The following is a 16987-nucleotide window of genomic DNA, read 5'->3' on the forward strand; positions in this document are numbered from 1 at the left end:
CCATCCATTCCAATGATGTTTCTTTTGCCTTTCCTCACGACAACACGACTAGGATTGAATGGGTCGGTTATGAAGAAGCATTGTGTCACGTGCTTAGCGTGTACCCATGGCTCGTTTTTTGCAGTAGCATTCACGGTAGCACTCTTGGCGTCGGGTATAGTCATGGTAGTGAAAATCCGGCTTTCTCTTTCGACATTCTTAGCCCATCTAACACGGAACATCGTCGTGTTGTGCAGTCTAGAGTAGTGAAGCTCCCAGATCTCCTCGACCCTTCCATAAAATCGTTCAGTTGCGCCACTGTCGCTGCCGGTCATGCATTCCATCGTCACCCTTGAGTTCTGATATTCATCACTGTCCATATCTTTGGCCTCCGTGTAGAACGTGTATCCGTTGATATCATATGCCTGATAGGTTACGAGGTTGGGCGAGGGGCCATGTGCTAAGGCGTATATGAGCAATCCGTCCTTAGAGCCCTCCTCTGGGGGATTAGCAATAATATGCTCTTTGAACCAATGCAGGAAAGTGGAGTTGTGCTCTCTAGTAACTGCAGCGTCCGTCCTGCATACCCCTGGTCACGATACTTCTTTGCGATAATTTGTTTGTGCAGTGCCACGAAAGGATCTACCTCGTCTAGGTGTTGTAGCACTACCAAGTTTGCTCTGTCAAAGTCGCTGCGCCAATCTGAGTATGCCACATGCAGTTCCCCACGACCATTGCAGTGACCTTCTCCTTCGAGCCTCCCATCGTGCTTGTTAACGGGCAAACCAACACTAACACTAGGTGGCTGGTCTGCGCCATATAGAAAATTCTCACAGAAAGAGATGCACTCTTGTGTCAAATAGCCCTAGACGATGCTTCCATCCGGACGGGACATGTTACGAATGAATCCTTTGATGATCCCATTCATCCTCCCAAATGGCATCATGTTGTGCAGGAATGATGGCCCCAGGTCTATTATGTCATCCACAATATGGACACACAGATGCACCATCACGTCAAAGAACGCGGGTGGGAGGTACATCTCAAGATCATTCAGTATCACAATGATCTCTTCCTGTAGCCTTCGGAGCTGCTTCACACTGATCGACTTTCGAGAGATGACGTCGAAAAAGTTGCAAAGACCAATAAGCGTGTCACGGACATGCTTGTCCATTATCCCTCTAAGGGCAACAGGTAATATCTGCGTCATCATCACATGACAGTCATGAGACTTCATCCCGCTGAACCTTTTCTTGTCCGTGTCTAGATATCTACTTATCTGGCCACAGTAACCGGAACTAACTTTGACTCCGGTAAGGCACTTAAAGAATTGATTGATCTCAGCCTGACTTAAGGTGAAGCAAGAAGGGGGGCAATAATCCTCATTCATTATTTTCTTGCCCTTCTTCTCCCGTGCCTCTGCCTCCGTCTCTGTCTCGTCTGACATTTTACGTGGCGGCATGTGCAGATCTTCCCTGATTTCCAAATCTTGCAAGTCTTTTCTTGCCTTCGGCCCATCCTTGGTCTTATCCGGCATGTTCATCAGTGTTGCGAGCAAGCTCTCAAGGACATTCTTACAGATATGCATTTGCTCAAGGCAATGAGGTGTATCGAGTTTGTGCCAGTACTCCAAGTCCCAGAACACAGACCTCATCTTCCATACCTTCAGCAGTGGCTCCGGCACCTTTCTCATCGTCTTTCCCGGCGCGGGGCACTCCTTCCAGTTTTTCAACAGCTCATCGATTTCGGCACCGCTCCGCTTACGTGGAGGTCCTCGATGCTCAGCATGACCATTGAATAGATCTCCACAGTTTCTCCATGGGTCGTCCTGTTCGAGCCATCTTCAATGCCCCATGTACACGATTTTCCCAGACCCGCCATCTTTCCTTGACGTTAGTTGCTGAGATGTTGTATCATCCATGCACCGCGTGCATCCGCAATATCCATGGCACACCTGGCCTACCACATATCCGTAACCAAGATAGTCGTGCACTGTCGTGATCAGCGCGGCTCTCATGTTGAAATACTCGCCTTTGCTGGCGTCCCATGTCTTGGCCTGTGTTTTCCATAACGTGTCTAACTCCTCCTAAAGTAGCCCCAGATACAAATTAATATTATTTCCTGGTTGTTTCGGCCCTTGAATAAGCATGCTCATGTGAATGTACTTCGATTTCATGCACAACCAGGGGGGAGGTTGTACATCCATACAAACACGGGCCATGCGCTATGGTTGGTGCTCTGGTTGCCAAACGGATTCATGCCATCGGTACACGCGCCGAGCATGATGTTCCTTGCATCACATTCAAAATACCGATAGAAGTTGTTCAACGCTCTCCACTGGCTTCCATCTTTGACGTGTCTCAGCTTCGGATTATCTCCATCGTCGGGCTTCTTCCTCTCCGCATGCCAGCGCATTAGCTTTGCTTCCTTGGGATCTACAAAATACCTCTGGAGACAGGGAGTGATCGGTAAGTACCATACCACTTTCTGGGGACATTTCTTCCCGGCCTTCTTGTATCAAGAAGCACTGCACACCGGACAACTTGTTTTTTCCGCGTGCTCCTTCCGATAAATTATGCAATCGTTGATGCATGCATGGTATCTAACGTGTGGCAGATCAAGAGGGCACACGATCTTCTTGGACTCATCAACACTACTAGGACATAGATTACCCTCGGGAAGAACATCCTTTAGGTACTTGAGATGCTCATCGAGGCTAGTGTCGGTCCATTTGTTTTTAGCCTTCGTCTTCAGCACTTGGAGCGTGAAACTCAAGCGGGTCACCTCAGGATTGCAACCATCATACAATGGAGTGTTCGAGTCTACCACCAGTTGCTCCAGCTTAGCCTCCTCTCTAGAAGCATCTCTCTCAGTACTCATCTCCTTGCGAAGCAATGCTTGAACATGAGGGTCCCGCATGATTGAACTTAGTACCGACGAACTCTGCTGCGTGGAGTCCATGTCGTTCTCTCCGCCGCCATGTCCGGCCCCTTCTCCGCCGCCATGTCCGGCCTCTTCCGTGCCGCCATTATCGATCATCTCTTCGTCTTGCCCCGTGTCATCATTGCCTGCCCCGTCGGTGAAGGAAATATGCCCTAGAGGCAATAATAAAGTTATTATTTATTTCCTTATTTCATGATAAATGTTTATCATTCATGCTAGAATTGTATTAACCGGAAACATAATACATGTGTGAATACATAGACAAACAAAGTGTCACTAGTATGCCTCTACTTGACTAGCTCGTTAATCGAAGATGGTTATGTTTCCTAACCATAGACATGTGTTGTCATTTGATTAATGGGATCACATCATTAGGAGAATGATGTGATTGACATGACCCATTCCATTAGCTTAGCACCCGATCGTTTAGTATGTTGCTATTGCTTTCTTCATGACTTATACATGTTCCTATGACTATGAGATTATGCAACTCCCGTTTGCCGGAGGAACACTTTGTGTGCTACCAAACGTCACAATGTAACTGGGTGATTATAAAGGAGATCTACAGGTGTCTCCAAAGGTACATGTTGGGTTGGCGTATTTCGAGATTAGGATTTGTCACTCCGATTGTCGGAGAGGTATCTCTGGGCCCTCTCGATAATGCACATCACATAAGCCTTGCAAGCATTGCAACTAATGAGTTAGTTGCGAGATGATGTATTACAAAATGAGTAAAGAGACTTACCGGTAACGAGATTGAACTAGGTATTGAGATACCGATGATCGAATCTCGGGCAAGTAAAATACCGATGACAAAGGGAACAACGTATGTTGTTATGCGGTCTGACCGATAAAGATCTTCGTAGAATATGTAGGAGCTAATATGAGCATCCAGGTTCCGCTATTGGTTATTGACCGGAGACGTGTCTCGGTCAAGTCTACATTGTTCTTGAACCCGTAGGGTCCGCACGCTTAAGGTTTCGATGATAGTTATATTATGAGTTTATGAGTTTTGATGTACCGAAGGAGTTTGGAGTCCCGGATGAGATCGGGGACATGACGAGGAGTCTCGAAATATTCGAGACGTAAAGATCGATATATTGGACAACTATATTCGGACATCGGAAAGGTTCCGAGTGATTCAGGTATTTTCGGAGGTACCGGGGAGTTACGGGAATACGAGGAAGAAGCAATGGGCCTTAATGGGCCTTAGTGGAAAGGACGAGGAGGTGGCGCGCGCCCCTCCCAAGCCCAGTCCGAATTGGACAAGGGGTTTGGGGCGCGGCCCCTCTCTCCCTTCCTTCCCCTCTTCCCCCTTTTCCCCCCTTCTCCTAGTTGGACTAGGAAAGGAGGAAATCTACTCCAACTAGGAGTAGGAATCCTACTCCCTGGCGCGCCCCTCCTAGGGCCGGCCTCCTCCCCCTTGCTCCTTTATATACGGGGGCAGGGGGGCACCTCTAGACACACAAGTTGATCCACGTGATCATATTCTTAGCCGTGTGCGGTGCCCCCTTCCACCATAATCCTCGATAATATTGTAGCGGTGCTTAGGCGAAGCCCTGCGACGGTAGTACTTCAAGATCGTCACCACGCCGTCGTGCTGACAAAACTCTTCCCCGACACTTTGCTGGATCGGAGTCCGGGGATCGTCATCGAGCTGAACGTGTGCTAGAACTCGGAGGTGCCGTAGTTTCGGTGCTTGATCGGTCGGACCGTGAAGACGTACGACTACATCAACCGCGTTGTCATAACGCTTTCGCTGTCGGTCTACAAGGATACGTAGAACACACTCTCCCCTCGTTGCTATGCATCACCATGATCTTGCGTGTGCGTAGGAATTTTTTTGAAATTACTACGTTCCCCAACAGTGGCATCCGAGCCTAGGTTTTATGTGTTGATGTTATATGCACGAGTAGAACACAAGTGAGTTGTGGGCGATATAAGTCATACTGCTTACCAGCATGTCATACTTTGGTTCGGTGGTATTGTTGGACAAAGCGGCTCGGACCGACATTACGCGTACACTTACGCGAGACCGGTTCTCCCGGCGTGCTTTGCACAAAGGTGGCTAGCGGGTGACAGTTTCTCCAACTTTAGTTGAACCGAGTGTGGCTACGCCCAGTCCTTGCGAAGGTTAAAACAACACCAACTTGACAAACTATCGTTGTGGTTTTGATGCGTAGGTAAGATTGGTTCTTGCATAAGCCCGTAGCAGCCACGTAAAACTTGCAACAACAAAGTAGAGGACGTCTAACTTGTTTTTGTAGGGCATGTTGTGATGTGATATGGTCAAGACATGATGCTAAATTTTATTGTATGAGATGATCATGTTTTGTAACCAAGTTATCGGCAACTGGCAGGAGCCATATGGTTGTCGCTTTATTGTATGCAATGCAATTGCGCTGTAATGCTTTACTTTATCACTAAACGGTAGCGATAGTCGTGGAAGCATAAGATTGGCGAGACGACAACGATGCTACGATGGTGATCAAGGTGTCGCGCCGGTGACGATGGTGATCACGACGGTGCTTCGAAGATGGAGATCACAAGCACAAGATGATGATGGCCATATCATATCACTTATATTGATTGCATGCGATGTTTATCTTTTATGCATCTTATCTTGCTTTGATTGACGGTAGCATTTTAAGATGATCTCTCACTAATTATCAAGAAGTGTTCTCCCTGAGTATGCACTATTGCGAAAGTTCTTCGTGCTAAGACACCACGTGATGATCGGGTGTGATAGGCTCTACGTTCAAATACAACGGGTGCAAAACAGTTGCACACGCAGAATACTCAGGTTATACTTGACGAGCCAAGCATATACAGATATGGCCTCGGGACACGGAGACCGAAAGGTCGAGCGTGAATCATATAGTAGATATGATCAACATAGTGATGTTCACCAATGAAACTACTCCATCTCACGTGATGATCGGACATGGTTTAGTTGATTTGGATCACGTAATCACTTAGAGGATTAGAGGGATGTCTATCTAAGTGGGAGTTCTTTAGTAATATGATTAATTGAACTTTAAATTTATCGTGAACTTAGTCCTGGTAGTATTTTGCAAATTATGTTGTAGATCAATAGCTCGCGTTGTTGCTTCCCTGTGTTTATTTTGATATGTTCCTAGAAAAAATTGTGTTGAAAAATGTTAGTAGCAATGATGCGAATTGGATCCGTGATCTGAGGTTTATCCTCATTGCTGCACAGAAGAATTATGTCCTTGATGCACCGCTCGGTGACAGACCTATTGCAGGAGCAGATGCAGACGTTATGAACGTTTGGCTAGCTCAATATGATGACTACTTGATAGTTTAGTGCACCATGCTTAACGGCTTAGAATCGGGACTTCAAAGACGTTTCGAACGTCATGGACCATATGAGATGTTCCAGGAGTTGAAGTTAATATTTCAAGCAAATACCCGAGTTGAGAGATATGAAGTCTCCAACAAGTTCTATAGCTAAAAGATGGAGGAGAATCGCTCAACTAGTGAGCATGTGCTCAGATTGTCTGGGTACTACAATCGCTTGAATCAAGTGGGAGTTAATCTTCCAGATAAAATAGTGATTGACATAATTCTCTAGTCACCATCACCAAGTTAGTAGAACTTCGTGATGAACTATAATATGCAAGGGATGATGAAAGTAATTCCCAAGCTCTTCGTGATGCTGAAATCGACGAAGGTAGAAATCAAGAAAAACATCAAGTGTTGATGGTTAACAAGACCACTAGTTTCAAGAAAAGGGCAAAGGGAAGAAGGGGAACTTCAAGAAGAACGGCAAGCAAGTTGCTGCTCAAGTGAAGAAGCCCAAGTCTGGACCTAAGCCCGAGACTGAGTGCTTCGACTGCAAAGGGACTGGTCACTAGAAGCGGAACTACCCCAAGTAATTGGTGGATAAGAAGGATGGCAAAGTGAACAAAGGTATATTGGATATACATGTTATTGATGTGTACTTTACTAGTGTTTATAGCAACCCCTCGACATTTAATACTAGTTCAGTTACTAAGAGTAGTAACTCGAAACGGGAGTTGCAGAATAAACAGAAACTAGTAAAAGTCAAGGTGATGATGTGTGTTGGAAGTAGTTCCAAGATTGATATGATCATCATCGCACACTCCCTATACTTTCGGGATTAGTGTTGAACCTAAATAAGTGTTATTTGGTGTTTGCGTTGAGCATGAATATGATTTGATCATGTTTATTGTAATATGATTATTCATTTAAGAGCATGCTTGGATACGTTTTAGTCCCATGACTAAAAGTAGTGGGACTAAAACTTGCTAGTCTCACCCATGCTTGGATCCAAATACTAAAGAGACTAAAATCTAGTTATTGAGCATTTATTATCCTCCAAACCCTCCAATCTAGAACTAAGGAGAGGAATTAAATGAGGAGAGAGAGAGAGCTAATACATATTTTAGTAGGTTTCCCATGACTAAAAGATTTTAGCCTCAAGACTAGTCCTAGCCTCTCTTTAGTCAGGGGTGCTTGGAACTTTAGCCTCTAAAAGAGACTATTTTTAGTCAGACTAAAAATAGTCCCTTGTATCCAAGCACCCTCTAAGTAAGAGAATAAATTGTTGTTCTGTTTACATGAATAAAACCTTATATGGTTACACACCCAATGAAAATAGTTCGTTGGATCTCGATCGTAGTGATACACATAATCATAATATTGAAACCAAAAGATGCAAAGTTAATAATGATAGTGCAACTTATTTGTGGCACTGCCGTTTAGGTCATATTGGTGTAAAGCGCATGAAGAAACTCCATGCTGATGGGCTTTTGGAATCACTTGATGCTTGCGAACCATACCTTATGGGCAAGATGACTAAGACTCCGTTCTCCGGAACAATGGAGCGAGCAACCGACTTATTGGAAATAATACATACTGATGTATGTGATCCGATGAGTGTTGAGGCTCGCGGCGGGTATCGTTATTTTCTAACCTTCACGGATGATTTGAGCAGATATGGGTATATCTACTTGATGAAACACAAGTCTGAAACATTTGAATAGTTCAAAGAATTTCAGAGTGAAGTGGAAAATAATCGTAACAAGAAAATAAAGTTTCTACGATCTGATCGTAGAGAAGAGTATTTGAGTTACGAGTTTGGCTTTCAGTTAAAAACAATGTGAAATAGTTTCACTACTCACGCCACCTAGAACACCACAATGTAATGGTGTGTCCGAACGTCATAACCGTACTTTATTAGATATGGTGCGATCTATGATGTCTCTTACTGATCTACCACTATCGTTTTGGGGTTATGCATTAGAGACAGCTGCATTCACGTTAAATAGGGCACCATCTAAATCCGTTGAGATGACACCGTATGAACTATGGTTTGGCAAGAAACCTAAGCTGTCGTTTCTTAAAGTTTGAGGTTGCAATGCTTATGTGAAAAAGTTTCAACCTGATAAGCTAAAACCCAAATCGGAGAAGTGCGTCTTCATAGGATACCCAAAAGAAAATGTTGGGTACACCTTCTATCACAGATCCGAGGGAAAGATATTCGTTGCTTTGAATGGATCCTTTCTAGAGAAGGAATTTCTCTCAAAAGAAGCGAGTGGGAGGAAAGTAGAACTTGATGAGGTAACTGTACCTGCTCCCTTATTGGAAAGTAGTTCATCACAGAAATCTGTTCCTGTGACTACTAGACCGATTAGTGAGGAAGCTAATGATGATGATCATGTAACTTTAGATCAAGTTACTACCGAACCTTGTAGGTAAAACCAGAGTGAGTCCCGCACCAGAGTGGTACGGTAATCCAGTTCTGGTCATGTTACTTGACCATGATGAGCCTACGAACTATGAGGAAGCGATGATGAGCCCAGATTCCGTGAAATGGCTTGAGGCCATGAAATCTGAGATGAGATCCATGTATGAAAACAAAGTATGGACTTTGATTGACTTGCCCAATGATCGGCGAGCCATTGAGATTAAATGGATCTTCAAGAGGAAGACGGACGCTGATAGTAGTGTCACTATCTACAAAGCTAGAATTGTCGCAAAAAGGTTTTCGACAAGTTCAAGGTGTTGACTACGATGAGAGTTTCTCACTCGTATCTATGCTTAAGTTTGTCCGAATCATATTAGAAATTGCCGCATTTTATGAAATCCGGCAAATGGATAAACAAAACTGCATTCCTTAATGGATTTATTAAAGAAGAGTTGTATATGATACAACCAGAAGGTTTTGTCAATCCTAAAGGTGCTAACAAAATGTGCAAGCTCCAGTGATCCATCTATGGACTGGTGCAAGCATCTCGGAGTTGGAATATGCGCTTTGATGAGATGATCAAAGCATATAGTTTTATACAGACTTGCGGTGAAGCCTGTATTTACAAGAAAGTGAGTGGGAGCACTACAACATTTCTGATAAGTATATGTGAATGACATATTGTTGATCGGAAATAATGTAGAATTATTCTGCAAAGCATAAAGGAGTGTTTTGAAAGAAGTTTTTCAAAGAAAGTACTCGGTGAAGCTGCTTACATATTAAGCATCAAGATCTATAGAGATAGATCAAGACGCTTGATAAGTTTTTTTTTCAATGAGTACATACCTTGACAATATTTTGGAGTAGTTCAAAAATTGGAACAGTTGGCTGTGTTACAAGGTGTGAAATTGAGTAAGACTCAAAGCCAGACCACGACAGAAGATAGAAAGAGAATGAAAGTCATTCCCTATGCCTCAGCCATAGGTTCTATAAAGTATGCAATGCTGTGTACCAGATCTATTGTATACCCTACACTGTGTTAAGCAAGGGAGTACAATAGTGATCTAAGAGTAGATCACTGGACAGTGGTCAAAATTATCCTTAGTGGAATAAGGAAATATTTCTCAATTATGAAGGTGACAAAAAGGTTCGTCGTAAAAAGTTACGTCGATGCAAGTTTTGACACAGATCTGGATGACTCTAAGTCTCGATCTAGATACATATTGAAAGTGGGAGCAATTAGCTAGAGTAGCTCCGTGCAGAGCATTGTAGACATAGAATTCTCAAAATACTTACGGATCTGTATGTGACAGACCCGTTGACTAAAATTATCTCACAAGCAAAACATGATCACACCTTAGTACTCTTTGGGTGTTAATCACATAAACGATGTGAACTAGATTACTGACTCTAGTAAACCCTTTGGGTATAGGTCACATGACAATGTGAAATGTGGGTGTTAATCACATGGTGATGTGAACCATTAGTGTTGAATCACATGGCGATGTGAACTAGATTATTGACTCTAGTGCAAGTGGGAGACTGAAGGAAATATGCCCTAGAGGCAATAATAAAGTTATTATTTATTTCCTTATTTCATGATAAATGTTTATCATTCATGCTAGAATTGTATTAACCGGAAACATAATACATGTGTGAATACATAGACAAACAAAGTGTCACTAGTATGCCTCTACTTGACTAGCTCGTTAATCGAAGATGGTTATGTTTCCTAACCATAGACATGTGTTGTCATTTGATTAACGGGATCACATCATTAGGAGAATGATGTGATTGACATGACCCATTCCATTAGCTTAGCACCCGATCGTTTAGTATGTTGCTATTCCTTTCTTCATGACTTATACATGTTCCTATGACTATGAGATTATGCAACTCCCGTTTGCCGGAGGAACACTTTGTGTGCTACCAAACGTCACAACGTAACTGGGTGATTATAAATGAGCTCTACAGGTGTCTCCAAAGGTACATGTTGGGTTGGCGTATTTCGAGATAAGGATTTGTCACTCCGATTGTCGGAGAGGTATCTCTGGGCCCTCTCGATAATGCACATCACATAAGCCTTGCAAGCATTGCAACTAATGAGTTAGTTGCGAGATGATGTATTATGAAATGAGTAAAGAGACTTGCCGGTAACGAGATTGAACTAGGTATTCAGATACCGATGATCGAATCTCGGGCAAGTAAAATACCGATGACAAAGGGAACAACGTATGTTGTTATGCGGTCTGACCAATAAAGATCTTCGTAGAATATGTAGGAGCCAATATGAGCATCCAGGTTCCGCTATTGGTTATTGACCGAAGACGTGTCTCGGTCATGTCTACATTGTTCTTGAACCCATAGGGTCCGCACGCTTAAGGTTTCGATGATAGTTATATTATGAGTTTATGAGTTTTGATGTACCGAAGGAGTTCAGAGTCCCGGATGAGATCGGGGACATGACGAGGAGTCTCGAAATGGTCGAGACGTAAAGATCGATATATTGGATGAGTATATTCGGACATCGGAAAGGTTCCGAGTGATTCGGGTATTTTCGGAGGTACCGGGGAGTTACAGGAATACGAGGAACAAGCAATGGGCCTTAATGGGCCGTAGTGGAAAGGACGAGGAGGTGGCGCACGCCCCTCCCAAGCCCAGTTCGAATTGGACAAGGGGTTTGGGGCGCGGCCCCTCTCTCCCTTCCTTCCCCTCTTCCCCCTTTCCCCCCTTCTCCTAGTTGGACTAGGAAAGGAGGAAACCTACTCCAACTAGGAGTAGGAATCCTACTCCCTGGCGCGCCCCTCCTAGGGCCGGCCTCCTCCCCCTTGCTCCTTTATATACGGGGGCAGGGGCACCTCTAGACACACAAGTTGATCCACGTGATCATATTCTTAGCCGTGTGCGGTGCCCCCTTCCACCATAATCCTCGATAATATTGTAGCGGTGCTTAGGCGAAGCCCTGCGACGGTAGTACATCAAGATCGTCACCACGCCGTCGTGCTGACGAAACTCTTCCCCGACACTTTGCTGGATCGGAGTCTGGGGATCGTCATCGAGCTGAACGTGTGCTAGACCTCGGAGGTGCCGTAGTTTCGGTGCTTGATCGGTCGGACCGTGAAGACGTACGACTACATCAACCGCGTTGTCATAACGCTTCCGCTGTCGGTCTACAAGGGTACGTAGATCACACTCTCCCCTCGTTGCTATGCATCACCATGATCTTGCGTGTGCGTAGGAATTTTTTTGAAATTACTACGTTCCCCAACAGTCGTCATCCTCAACATCGTCATCCTCATCGTCTGTTATCCACCGAGTATAGCCATCCATGAAACCAGAGCAGGTGCGCTTCGACACGACCATCGACATGGGGGTCAAGCCAAACTATTCCTTTGCATTTTCGACACGGACATAAAACCTCTGTCAGGTTATTTTCCTTCATGTCCTGCACCGCCGACCGCAACCACCTGTCCACCATCGTTCCACTGACCATCCTGAACTCTGCACGGTAATAATAAACAAATTGATTATAAAAATGCGTGCATTCATCAAAGTCATACAAAAATTTGGCATGACCTTCCTTAAAAGTAGGACATATATAGATCTAGAGTTTGCCCAGAATTCGCCGAAATGGAAATAAATCGACATTTCGGCAAAACATAGGCAACTCAAATGCACAATTTGGCGTCAACTCATGCCACACACACAATTTCCATAAAAATATCACACACACATGCATAAACATATTTCATTTTGCAAAAGCATGAAATATTAATCACACCTCTATCTCGAGATCGAGCACACGGTGGAGATGATGATGTAGGGAGGTCAAAAGTGCACAAAGCTCTTCTAGACAAAGAAAGATCTAGTCAGGGGGAAAATAGGTCACTTAACTAAATGCTACATCTACCTAGCTAGCTAATTTGGGAGGAGACAACTTCAACTAGTGGAGGGGGGAGGAAAAAGAGAAAGGAGATGAATTAATGGAGGTGGTGTAGTTATAGCTAGGAGTAATGAAGAGAGAGAAAGGTAGGTAGAAGAGGGAGAGTAATGGGGGGAGAAGTATTGAGGAAGAAGAAGAGTGAGAGAGGGAGGATGTGGGAGGTAGGGGAAAGGGAGGAGAGGAGATGGGGGGGAAGGTGGAAAAGGTGGTGGGTCCTGCGTCTTAGCAGTAGCGCGGGAGAGAAAGCGCGCTGCTGCTAAGAGCGTAGCAACAGCGCGCTTTCCTGTCACCCGCTACTGCTAAACGGGCCAACCCTGTGCACATTTTCAAAATTAGCAGCAGCGAGGTGACAAAAAAGCGCGCTGCTACTATGGCATTAGCAGCAGCGCGCTCCCTGGCGCCGCGCTACTGGTAAACTTATGTCGTTGTGTACTGTCGGTGGATTTTTGTAGCAGCGCGGTTTAAGCGTCACACGCTACTGCTAAGTTTGCACCAGTAGCGAGCTTTCCGTAGCCGCGCTGCTACTACTTAGCAGCAGCGCCTGTTTTTATGACGCGCTGCTGCTAAGATTCTATGTATAAGGTTTTCCCTAGTAGTGATCATAAGAAGCCTTGGAAGCAAAGTGACTAATGAGTTAGTTGCAAGATGATGTATTACGGATTGAGTAAAGAGACTTCCCGCAACGAGATTGAACTAGGTATGAAGATACCTACGATCGAATCTCGGGCAAGTATCATACCGATGGACAAAGGGAATTATGTATGTTGTCATAAGGTTCAACCGATAAATATCTTTGTAGAATATGTAGGAGCCAATATGGGCATCCAGGTTCCGCTATTGGTTATTGACCGAAGAGGTGTATCGGTCATGTCTACATAGTTTTCGAACCAGTACGGTCCGCACGCTTAACATTCATTAATGATATAATGTTATATGGGTTATATGGATTTGGTGACCGAATGTTGTTCGGAGTCCCAGATGAGATCACGGACATGACGAGGAGCTCTGGAATGGTCCGGAGGTAAAGTTGATATATAGGACGATGATATTCGGATATCGGAAAGGTTTCAGAGTGCACTACAAAAAAATACACTTCCGTAATGATACGTGTTTGTCACAGTAGGTCGCTTTTTGTGTCATGCATGTACATCCATGACAAATTTATGACAGAATCAAGATAGTCATACCTGTGCTGTCGTAGAAGTGTTCCATGACATTACCAAAATTATCATCACGGAAGTGTCCACTTCCATGACGATAAATCGCGTGTCACAGAAGTGCTTTCGTCAAAGGTGACCGACACGTGGCATCCACCGTAACGGAACACCGTTAAGCTATCGGGTCGGGTTTTGGATCTGATAACCCATTAACAGCCCCGACCAATGGGGATTTTCCACGTGTAAAATCATCATTGGCTAGAGGAAACACGTGTCGGCTCATCGTCAGGACAGATGTCATCCACTCGCTGGACAGAAGGCGCCTATGATACGTCGACACGTGGCACGACCCACCAAGTTTAAATGGGCCGGCCCAACTAAAGGCCCACAAGATTTTGTGGACCATAATGGGCCGGCCCAGCTAAAGGCCCACGAGATTTTGCGGACCATAATGGGCTGGCCGAGCTAAAGGCCCACAAGATTTCGCGGGCCATAATGGGCCGGCTCAGGTAACGGCCCACAAGATTTTCGTGTGCCATAATAGGCCGGCCCAGGTAAAGGCCCACGGTGACTCTAGCCCATAATGAACAGTAATTTTCTTTATACCCGTTAACGGCCCGTGATTTACATGGGCCGTTTCCAGCCCGTGTTAGCTTTTGGCCTATTGACGGCCCATACGTTCTTGGGCTCCTTTTCGGCCCTCGATTACTTCCGGCCCGTTACTGGCCTGTTCCCCTAATGGGCCAAATTCGGTCCATGGCAAGAGTCGGCCCGTTACTGGCCTATTCCACTAATGGGCCAAATTCGGCCCATGGCAAGAGTCGGCCCGTTACTGGCCTGTTACCCTAATGGGCCAAATTCGGCCCATGGCAAGAGTCGGTCCGTTTCTGGCCTGTTAACCCGTTGCGCCGTTTCCAGCCCGTCCTATATTCTGGCCCATTAACGACCCATTATGCCTGTGACAGGATTAAGCCTTTGCTGTCCTACGGCCTGTTAACGGCCTGTTACCATGCTGGGCCGATACCAATTACGCCCGATTATGGCCCATGTAGACCCATTTATTCGACGACTCGAGGACCACCGATTACAGGCCCATTTATCGACGGCCCGTAGGAGACCCGTGGATCCTATGGCCCGTATATGGCCCATGGTAGTTGCGGCCACTAGCAAACTAGGGAAAAGAAGACTAGGAAATAAATAAGGCCGAAACTAACGCTAGGCTATTAAGGCGATTGCATAGATTACATCCAATCGGCATCAAAGATCGCCACCAGTGCAAATATAGGGAACACCCTACACTATACAAAAATGGCTTGCTGTTTTCTTCAGGCGGTGGATGCACGTTAAGAATAAATTTTGTATCGCACCAAAAAAATTACAACTATATAACAAAAGGAAGGTTGGCATAAAACTTAACAGTCTAGCAAATAAATGCACCACCAGAACTTCAGAAGCTTAGTTCATTTGACCTAACTGTTACGTTTTCATGCTGTATTGTCCGATGGAGCACCATAACCCTCGCTTTCATTTCCCCTAGGCTCCTGAACAACATAGCAAATGTCTGATAGTCTGGTTTCAAAACCATGCATATCTTGACGACATTGAGCAATGTTTCTCCTTGTTTCATAAAGGGTCTCTGTTAGGGAATGGACTTGTGTCTGGAGCGCAGATGCAACATTGCTTTGAGCTTGCATATCTTGATCATGAGGCAGTTTGGACGATATTGCCTTAACAACCAACCCAGTATTACGTAGGAACGTGCTTTTGGCACTTTAGTGGACAGGTACTGACCCACTGTAGCAAGAGCTGACATTGCAGTTATAGTTGCCTCGCCACCTTCAGAAGGTGGCGGTTCCACCATTTGTTCCATAGCTCGCTGAAAAGTTGAGGTTTTACATTAGTAGTACCAGAACAGAAGATATTAAGGAGGCAGCAAAACCAAACAAAATAGCTTTGGTCTATATACATAACTTATTCTGGTGAACCCATGTAAAATATTAGTTGTATTTTATTGCAAAGTACATAATAAAACCAGGTTCCAAACATATGACCATGTAGCATCGCTAATGTATTGTCTATTTCTTCACATTGTATTGAGGCCTAAGGATAAAGAGACGAAGTTTATAATACGGTAAGCATAGTATGACGTCATTCATATCACAAAACAACTGAGAACAGACAAACAAGCAATTGTAACATTGTGTGGCCAAGTCCAGCACGGAACTAGAATACGGGTCAAGATCAAAGGAACATCACTCCTCTCTTTTAAACCTTGTAAGGTGCAATGATACGCTAAGACAATCGTGTATAAAATTGAAAAGAGTAATAGACATTGGCTGCAAACCATGCAGTTCAAGGCACAAGTTAGAGTAAGTAGTAGTTAAAAGGCATGAGGATTAAGGACTTACAACAACGGCTTTGACTGGTGTAGTCATGCCCTTCTTCTTGCTGGTGTGACAATCCTTGAAGATTTCCATAGCATTTGGTTCAGGTACTTTTTGGTCCTTGCGGGCTTTCCTCTGCATTTGGAACAAGTCAATATAGATCTGATAATATGGTACAGCGAAAAGAGTGAAACAACAGCTAATTACAAGAGCCTCGCAGTGTGCAATATAGCTACGAGATCCTGTCGTCTGTTAGAATTTCACTTTCATACGGTTGGCCTTGTTCTTTGAACAGTTCACCTACAAGAAGATAGATTTGTGTGGCACATGCGTAAATAGGACTTCAACATGTGATCTGATGACATATATATAATGTACCTGATACTTCGGATCGGACCACAGTGTTTAACGAGGCCTCTCCAGTCTTCATCAGATATATTTTCCACTAGAGATGTTTGGGCAAGTTCACTGTTAGCCTTGCCTTCAAAGTGAGTTTTCCTCAAGTTATACCGATACTGTCACAGAGCAGACTTGAAAACATGGGTGCAAGCTTGTCTGGTTGCATCATCTTGGCTATCCAACTTGAACTTCATCTATTGAAAATTATGGGAGTCTCATTATCAGCAACCTAGAAAGTATTGGACAGAGCAAGACGATATTACTAGTTTCCATAAATAACCATACTTACAGATAAATGGTCGAGGAAGATGTTGAACTGGGTTTCGTCTTTGTCATTCCTGTACTGAATCCATGTTGGGAGGATACGTACATGACACCTAACAGCAACCGCTGCCTCTGATACTAACTTGGCTGACTCTGTAGCATCACGTGGCCTTTTTAAACCTGC

This window comes from Triticum dicoccoides, chromosome 3A (genome assembly GCF_002162155.2).
Source record: "Triticum dicoccoides isolate Atlit2015 ecotype Zavitan chromosome 3A, WEW_v2.0, whole genome shotgun sequence".
NCBI lineage: Eukaryota > Viridiplantae > Streptophyta > Magnoliopsida > Poales > Poaceae > Triticum > Triticum dicoccoides.